We start from the raw sequence: 9,168 nt of genomic DNA on the forward strand, positions 1-9,168 counted from the left end.
CATTTAGAGTTGTACCAGAGGAGAAATAGAACTAGATTCTATCATGTCAGATTTTCTTTCCTTTTTATAAATGATGACGCCGCGCGGTTTCACACGCGTGGTTCCCGGTTCCGTAGAAATACGGGGATAATATATAGCCTATAGCCTTCCTCAATGTATGGGCTATCTAACACTGAAAGAATTTTTCAAATTGCACCAGTAGCTCCTGAGATTAGCGCTTCAAACAAACAAACTGTTCAGCTTTATAATATTAGTAAAGATAAAAGTTTACTAGATGCTCCGGCTATTTTTGTAAGAACGTATGGTGGGACCATGGACTGACTCCATAACTGCCAAGTTACTACGTTAGGTCTATGGTGTTTGTACCATAATGGCTTTGATAGGTAGGAAACACATTTCAAGGGTCCAGCCACTCATAACCATTTAAGTACCTAGCAAGCAAGGCATACCTATTCGGAAGAGTGAAAAGCAAAGTTTATGAAATAAGCATCGATCGTAGATCGTTAGATGGGCCCCGAAGCGTCGCGGATTTGTCGTTGGTTTCGCAAATACTTACGAATGATGAAGTATTACGAGTAACAACTTTCTCATTATTCGTGTTGCAACTTGTGTTACACTTCCAAAATGATCACGAAGGCTTAATTATGGGACTAAACAAGAAAAAAACAGTAATATATTTTTCTAAGTCACAGTTGTTGCATACTAAATTAAGATGTGCGTGCACGTCTTTGAGTAATGACATAACATTGTGCGTTCTTTAATATGGAGGGGCCCATCTAATGATTTATGTCGATGGAAATAAGTAGTACGAACAAAAATATATCCAAATATTATGGTATCTTTTAAACTTGACCAATACACCTCTCCAATCAGTGTGTAGATGAGAGGTACCAAGACGTGTAATACTTAATACAGTCCAACGATCGATAATCGAATCCACGATCTCTCAGTATTGAGTCAGGCCCTTAACCGCTGATCTATAAAGGCTTCAAGGCTATTATCAGAGTCAGAGATAACGATTATCAATTTACAAGCATTCATAGAGGAAGTGCGTTTCCTAATCACTTACCGGTAATTTCCAGGTCAAGGCTACAATGAACTGCTAGTAACAAAGTAAATCTTGACCTAGAACTTAGGTACACTGCGTTTTAGGAATTTTGCAAGGTGAAGGGAACTAATTTGTTAATTAGGCCAATTATTCTTAATAGCCATTAGCAAATAATGTTTTAAATCACTCATATTATGTTAATAGATTTACCCAAAGTTTCTGTTTATAGGTGTTTGCTTAATCGCTTCCTGCAATAAAACTACGTTATAATCTATATCTAGACTAATAATAATATAGAATAGAATAGAATAGAATATATCTTTATTTGTCCACACACGAGTAATAAAATAAAATAAAATAAACAAACAGAACATACAAATGTCTGGTCGTGGACAAAACAGGTATCCACCTCAGCACGATGCCACAGCGAGCTGTGGCGCTGGTTTTCAGGTGAAACCTTGTGAGTTCACAGACGTGTCTACGTGACGTGTCTTAACTTAAAAGTTATACATGAATACAAAGTAAAATAAAATAATGAAACAAAAACGAACAGAGTAATAAAATAACAAAATTAACATTTATGGGAAACTAAATTAACAAGGAAAATAAAAACAATAATTAATACGAGTCAACCTGTAAAATGAACGATCTAAAACGATCTAAACCTGTAAAATGAAAGATATAAAGCGGAGAGTTTGTTTGAGTATTTATTTAAACAACCTAATCTCTGAAACTGGCTTGTAAATAGTGTTTTTGTACATATAACCAGTGACATACCCTTTAACCATAGCCATTACTATAAAGGTGGAGGTGTAGAAACTGTGACGTATAAAATGTCTGTCTGTTTTTTGAAATTAGAAGTGTAAGAGTGTGTAAGAGTTATTTACAATACACGCGGACGAAGTCGCGGACATCTGCTACTTTATTATGTCTTTTAACACACTCAATTAAAAAAATCATGAAACATTGTTTACCTAATTCTCATCGTTCCCCTAAAAAATGAGCGTGTCATTTATCATGAATCTGGCTATTATAATAGGTACAAGAATATTTATTACAATTCGACTGAATCTCTGGTACTATACCAGATATTTCTATTTATGATATTGCTAACTGACGCTCGCGTCTTCATCCACATGGAAAACAGAGCCAAGTGGTACGTAGATTTCTTTCTACAAACGCTAACGCTTCGGAAATTAAAAAATGTATGGGAATGACATTCACTATCGACAGGTCCCGTGATCAAGTTGTCGATCGGATCTGTCATTCCCATACATTTTGTTATTTTGAAGCGTTAGCGTTTGTAGAAAGAGAATCGATGTGCCGGTTTCCTTACATATTCCCACCCTCTTTAAAGGAAGCCATTATTTACTCATTACGTGAGTATAAATTCCATGAAAGATGAAGTTTAGTTTAAAAAAATTAGGCTGATGATTGTGATGTTAAATGATCTCAAAAAGTATTATTTTTCCTTAAGATGAATCATTATAAGGGTTTTGCACTAATTAAAACAGTACCTACCATGTGTATGACCAAACAGATCGGTCATTTACCCCCGATGAGTTTCTGACACGTAAACAAAGACGATTCATTTATTTTCATTTCAGGAAGTGAAATCTCGTTTGGCGTAATTAGGTCATATGAAGCATTATAGGTATGCTAACTTTTGCTCGCGGCTTCGCCTGCGCTAAAATAGTGGTAACGAAGAAGTCTGTGTACCGATTTTTAGCTTCCTTCCTTGAAAACTGCGAAAAGTCCCATATAAAATTTCATCCCCTCGTTTTTTTAGTGACAATCAATCTACATACCAATTTTTAGCTTTCTACCTTGCAAATTGCGGATTGCTCCATACAAACTTCCACCCCCCATTTTAGGAAAGTGGGGGGTTAGGTTAGGTTAGGCGTAGAGTCAAAAAGGGGCCTATGTCACTCTCCATACTATCAACTATCTCCACTTTAAAAACCCGTCAATTCGTCACTTCGTTTAGCCGTGAGAAACAGACAGACTTTTTCTTTTTTCTGAGAAATTATCAACCCGGAGTCAAGAAGTTGGTGTTGTTGGTGGTGTACCCTCGTGTCTCGTAGAGCACGTCGTCGATCCCGGTCTCTCTAATTTCTGCCCATTGCCACTTCAGCTTTATCTCGCTGAGTCAGTTCATATATATAAACACATATACACGCTTGATCGGCGATCTTACCACTATCAACTTCTCGGAATATATTGACTATAGCAGGATTTTAGATAGAAGAATGTGCTACTGTCAATTTTTGGAACCGCGTCGTTCACAGTCGCTTTTGCTTGGTCTGAAAGTTAGAAATGTCGACGGAATTAACAATCACATGAAGTTTACAACCTTAGATTGACACGTGTAAGGCTGATTGAAGGAACTACCCTGCAAGATGTAAAATTGGACACTCACAAGATATACAAATTGTGTAAATATAAGCCATACTTTTAAAACATGACCAATACTTCCCTTTTCCCCAATGCTAGTTAGTTGACATTATTAAAAAAATATTATTTCTACACTGCGTTCTTTTATAACTTGTTGGAACTGATATACGGAGAAACCTAAGAGGAAACATTACTAATCCGATCTTTATAACATCCAACCCTTTACATTTGCATTTAAAAATATCTTGTAATCGCTCCGGGTACCCCATTACGTAAGGAAATTCGCGAGGGGTTGTCACACCTAGCACGTAGCCTCCACCAATGATCCTAAATTTACGTCTTCTGGGGGCCTAATCGACCATTTTTTCCCGCCTGATTACCAAGAAAGCTAATATTGACCCCCCCCACCCGGCTCAAACAAATGTTAACCCTTTATTCGTGCCCCTTTCGAAAAAAAGCTCATAAAATATATCTAATTAAAAAATATCCCCGAGCTAAGACTGACGTTCATAAAGAATGTCAATTAAGCTTGGGACGTTTTTTCTTTTGGTGTATTTTTTTTCCGGCAATATTTTCTGTCGTTCCGTGGCTGGCAAAGGGTTAAGATAGCGAAATTAGTATCGGTATGAAATATTGAGTAATTTAATATTTGGCGTTAGAGGGTTCTTTGTGAGCCCTCTTTGTTTGAAGGTTTCAGATATATTTTTTTTTATCTGGCGCAGTTGTATCAAAGGGATTCAATATGAAAAATAAATAAAAGGGATTTCCCTGTTTCACCCGATTGCGCTGTGAAATAGAGGAGTAAATTTTTATCCAGTTCAATTTTCCATTTTTCTTGTCTTTTTCTTCAATTTTCCATTTTCATTGTAAAATCTAGTAGCTTATTGCAATATAAAGTACATAACGTATTCAATATTTTTTTAATATTGCGTACGTAAATAATATCTACCTAAATTACTTATTGTAAAAAAATACCAAAGCCAACTAATAGTTAATTATTCAATAGCTAATTCGCTATGTAGTAAAATTGCCTTCGCAACAGAAATCTTATATCCAGTTCAAGTAATTTTTACAGACATCTGTTTTCAAATATTTTTTCTGTAAGATTACAGAATAATAGAGAAAATTAGTGATTTTAGAAACTTTTGCATTACGGCTTTACGATACACGATGTAAGGATTTTAGTACAAAAAAAAAACATTTCATTTGGTCAAAGTTGAATAATTAAAATAATAGATTTTATTTTTTAGATACTATTCAAAGAAAATTTGCTAAAATATTTAACGCGATTTGTTCTATGTCTAAACTAAAAACCTACTCTAAAGGCACCTTTTCTATCAAATGGAACGGACTTCTTCTTAACGGTAGAGTATGTATATAGGTAAGGTAAAGCAAAGATTTAAACCAAAGCAAGGCTTTATACTATTCCTTACATGGCGGTACATTTCCCTTCATTAACGAACGTTTCTTCTAATTCCCGAACCCCGAACAAGATGTCTGTGTGTTTGTCGCGTGCTAATTCAATTTGCGAAGCGAAAATATATCGTCTAGCTTACGGAGGCGGGCGGCCAAAAAAAATTAAAAATCTTCGGCGAAAACTGAGCTCCTTGAAAAATCCTTATTAAATCCCGGCCCGGATAAATAAGTTCGTTTGGCGAGTGCGTTTTTTTTACCGACATTTTAGGGTTCCTCAGACGAAGCGTGTTTGAACCCTCATAGCTTTAATGGTTAGTCTGCGGTGTTACTTATCACCATCGTTTTATTTTAAAATAATGCAAAGAATTATAAAAAATAGCATAATTAATGAACAACATTTTTGTTTGGAAATTCGGTAAATTTTTTCATGCATGTTCTTACTTGAAATATATTTTTTGGTTAGAAGACTTCAAAGAACTATTATTCAAAGATAAAACAACAAACAGTTAACTGTTTGATACAACCTACATCAAACTGCACATTACCTCAGACTACAGGGTAGATTTTCAGCTACCTAATTCAGGACAACACTAATTGTCTACAGAGTAAAATAGAAACGTCATTTTTTCTTAGTATCTTTAATTTTACAGAATTCAAGGATATTTTAATACCGTAAAGTCTTACAATTTCAAAATTGTACATACCAAGATGAAACGCATACGCAAAAAGCAGTTCAATATAGCGTTCAATATAGTCTTTGCGGAGAAAAGCTAAGTAAATAAATAATCTGTTGTTCATAATTAGTATCACTATAAGCTCGCCAGCTGCATTGGAGCAGCGTGGTGACTCTAAGCTCCATATATATATATGGAGCTTAGAGTCACCACGGGCCTATAGTGGGTCGTTAAAATAGGCGGACATGATGACGATGATAAAATATTTTCAGAAGGCTTCTTTTGAATATTTAAAACACTTTTTATACGGAACCCCTATGATAAAGAACCCTCAGTATTCACGCTAGCTACTTTTTTTTGCAAATTAGTAAACATTCTCGCGATTTGTATGGCTTACGCCAGCGGTAATTAGTGATTGTCTCCTTGGAGGGCGACTTTCTATTGGCATTTTTTTCTTTGAATAATGTGTGTGGAGTGGGTGGGGGGAAGGAATTTGGTGAAAAATTGCCGGATTATGTAGTAATCGCGATTAATCCGTAAATGTGTTTGGATTATGCGTATTTTATCTTATTTAAATAGTAGCTAGTAGGATTTTGTTTTCTATTATTCTGTGAACCATAGGTATTATTTTCTTTGAAATGTTTTAATGATCACTTTTATGTAAGGTTTTGATGATAACTCTGATAACGTATGACTAATTATACATTGTCGTTCCGTCTGCCATAAACGGAAAGACGGAACGAGAATGTAGAGGGTGATACTGGGTTCGATTTCCAAAATTGTCTCAATTTAGGTTGAAGTTTAAACTTTTGGTAAGCAGCGGACCTGGTTAATTATATGCCACACATCTTTTCCAGTTATTATATATTTTTTATTAGTAGGTTACTATTACATTTTTTAGTCCAATCAGTAGTTAAGATATTTTTATATTTTTTACATAAACAAAATTTAATGATCACGTATTTTTTCTTTTTTTTAACCCAAAAATAACGAAGTTATCGTTAATTAAAGTTATTTACTTTTAAACAACAAGATTTTTAGGGTCACCCTATCGCCGTACTAGGTAATAAGTAACAACAAAATCATGCCTGGTGAAAAGCAATAATGAGGTAGAAGTTCAGATACGCTTACCTAGAAGTACCTATGTAGGTTTCATCATTCACAACCCATATTCGGCTCACTGCTGAGCACCAGGCTCCTCTCATTCTGGAGGAGACTATCACGATGTAAGTTTAACTACCCACCTAAATATGTTTTACGTAAAGGTAACTAAACGTGACATATATCATAAGACCCGTCTCTGCAATCAGCGCAGCATCACAGCATCCATTCAAACAAACATACATCTCATCCCGCGATAAGCAAAATGGCTGTCGCCGATGAAAAGTAAATACGTAAATAAATAGATATGCAACTTACATGCGCAGAACAAAGCGTTCCACACGTAAGAACAACATGGATATGCCATTATTTACAAAATACTTTGAATATAACATTTGGGTCACCTAATACTAAACGATTTTTAGCTTTTTGTTAATCAGCTTACCTGGGGAAGTACTTCTTGATATTTTTAATCTTGCAATCGTGACAATGCAGCATCACAAAGCACTGCACCAGAAAGCGCAGTGTTGGTGGACCCCCCACTGGTTAAAAGACAATAAGCGGGTTGCAGGCAGCCGCTGGATGCTGGCGGCTCGAGACTGTTATGCTTGGAGGTGCATGCAAGAGGCCTATGTCCAGCAGTGGACGTCCATCGGCTGATAATGATGATGATGATGAATCGTGACAATGGTGGTGGTTGCATAGATGTGCGACGTTTTCTATGCAATGCTCCTAGATTTCTGGTGATTAACTGCATTATGGAAACTCTCTACCATGGATGAGTCGCTATCTTGACTAACTCGGTCCACCAGGTTGGAGATCTTCATTCTTTACTCTTTCACCTAGCACCACCAACCGCTAAATCGTACCCTCGAGTGACTTGCCGACGATCTGGCGCTAGTAGTTGTTGCAAATACAGAGAAATCTCTCATGACTAGGGCAAACACAGCGCTCCGACGAATCAATGCATGGATGAAGGAAAAGAAGCTTGCTTTAGCACCTGAGAAGACTGAGGCTATTGTTTTTAGCGGAAGGCGGAAACTAGACCCAATAAAGTTTGTAGTTGAGGATATGGCAGTTGCTCCTAAAGAGCACGTTAAATACCTCGGGGTGTGGCTCGATAAAAGCCTCAACTACAAAAAACACGTTGAAGAGGTCGCCAAAAAATCCCAAAACTTGGTCGAGGCACTGCACAAACTGATGCCAACAAGAGGGGGACCTAGAGCGAGCAAGAGGAGAGTACTGGCTTCGGTAGCTCACTCCGTTATTCTCTACGGAGCGCCGATTTACGAAAATGCCATGAGAGTCGAACTGTATCGGAAAAAATTAGAGGCAGTACAGAGGCGGATGGCAATAGGCATAACTGGAGCATATAGAACTATCTCCACAGACGCAGTACTTGTTTTAGCCGGTCTTGTCCCTGTAGACAAACTAATTAGAGAACGCGCGCAATCTTTTCTGGATAAGGAATCTAGTTCACATGAACTACGCGAAAAGACCCTGACGGAATGGGGAACAGAATGGTCCGCGGGCGGAAAAGGAACGTGGACGAGGGAGCTAATTAAAGATCTAAAAAGCTGGCATCAGAGGAATCATGGAGAGATGGATCGATGGCTCACGCAGGCTCTGAGCGGTCACGGAGTGTTCAACACCTACCTCTTCGCAATAGGGAAATCTCCCTCCGAAAATTGCTACTTCTGTGGAAAAGAGGACACTCCGCGACATGCCATATTCGAATGCCCTGCCTGTGACGATCTGAGAGGGGCGACACATGGGGTAGATGGCCACGTAGACTCCGGCAGCCTGATTTCGCGTATGCTGTCAAGCGAATGCGAGTGGCAGAAATATGCACAAATGCTCCGGAAAATAATGATAAGAAAGGAAGAAAAGGAAAAAGAGGAGAAAAAGAAATGGGAAATACCCTAGAGGCAGTTAGCACGATGTAATGCCATGCAGTTCCGTGCTAACTCTGACGATTAAAAATAAAAAAAAAAAAAAAAAAAAAAAAAAAAAAAAAAAAAAAAAAAAAAAAACCCTCGAGTGACGGACGGACGGACGGGAGGGAGGACGGTCGAGGATTCCAAGCATAGCTACGTTGGCTTTCGGACTTAACTTACTACACTAAAAAGACAAACTTACAAGCCCAACAGATGTAACATACTTCAAAGCCGAAGTACGACCCTCACTGCTCTTAGAATGATTTTTTTTTAACTCCATGGTTCGAGTTTGGTAGAGTACTGTGCTTGCCTTACGCCAATCCTCCTGCGAACCATTATGGCCTACAGCGAATATACAATAATTACAGGATAAAAAATATCGTAGAAAGTCGTAAAAAACTAAAGTCTTTAGGTATAAATATTTATTATAAGTGCTCGTAAGTGTCTCTCATGTAAAGTTGATAAATTATTTATCAAAGTGTAAGTTATCGTCTACCAAGTATCTGTTAACAACGCGACATGATGTCAGATCTAGTACAATTTAATAAAGTTTCAAGTGTTGTTCTTTGAATTTTACATTCCGGGGCATTCCTTTTTA

Source organism: Bicyclus anynana, chromosome 8 (assembly GCF_947172395.1).
Source record: "Bicyclus anynana chromosome 8, ilBicAnyn1.1, whole genome shotgun sequence".
Classification (NCBI taxonomy): domain Eukaryota; kingdom Metazoa; phylum Arthropoda; class Insecta; order Lepidoptera; family Nymphalidae; genus Bicyclus; species Bicyclus anynana.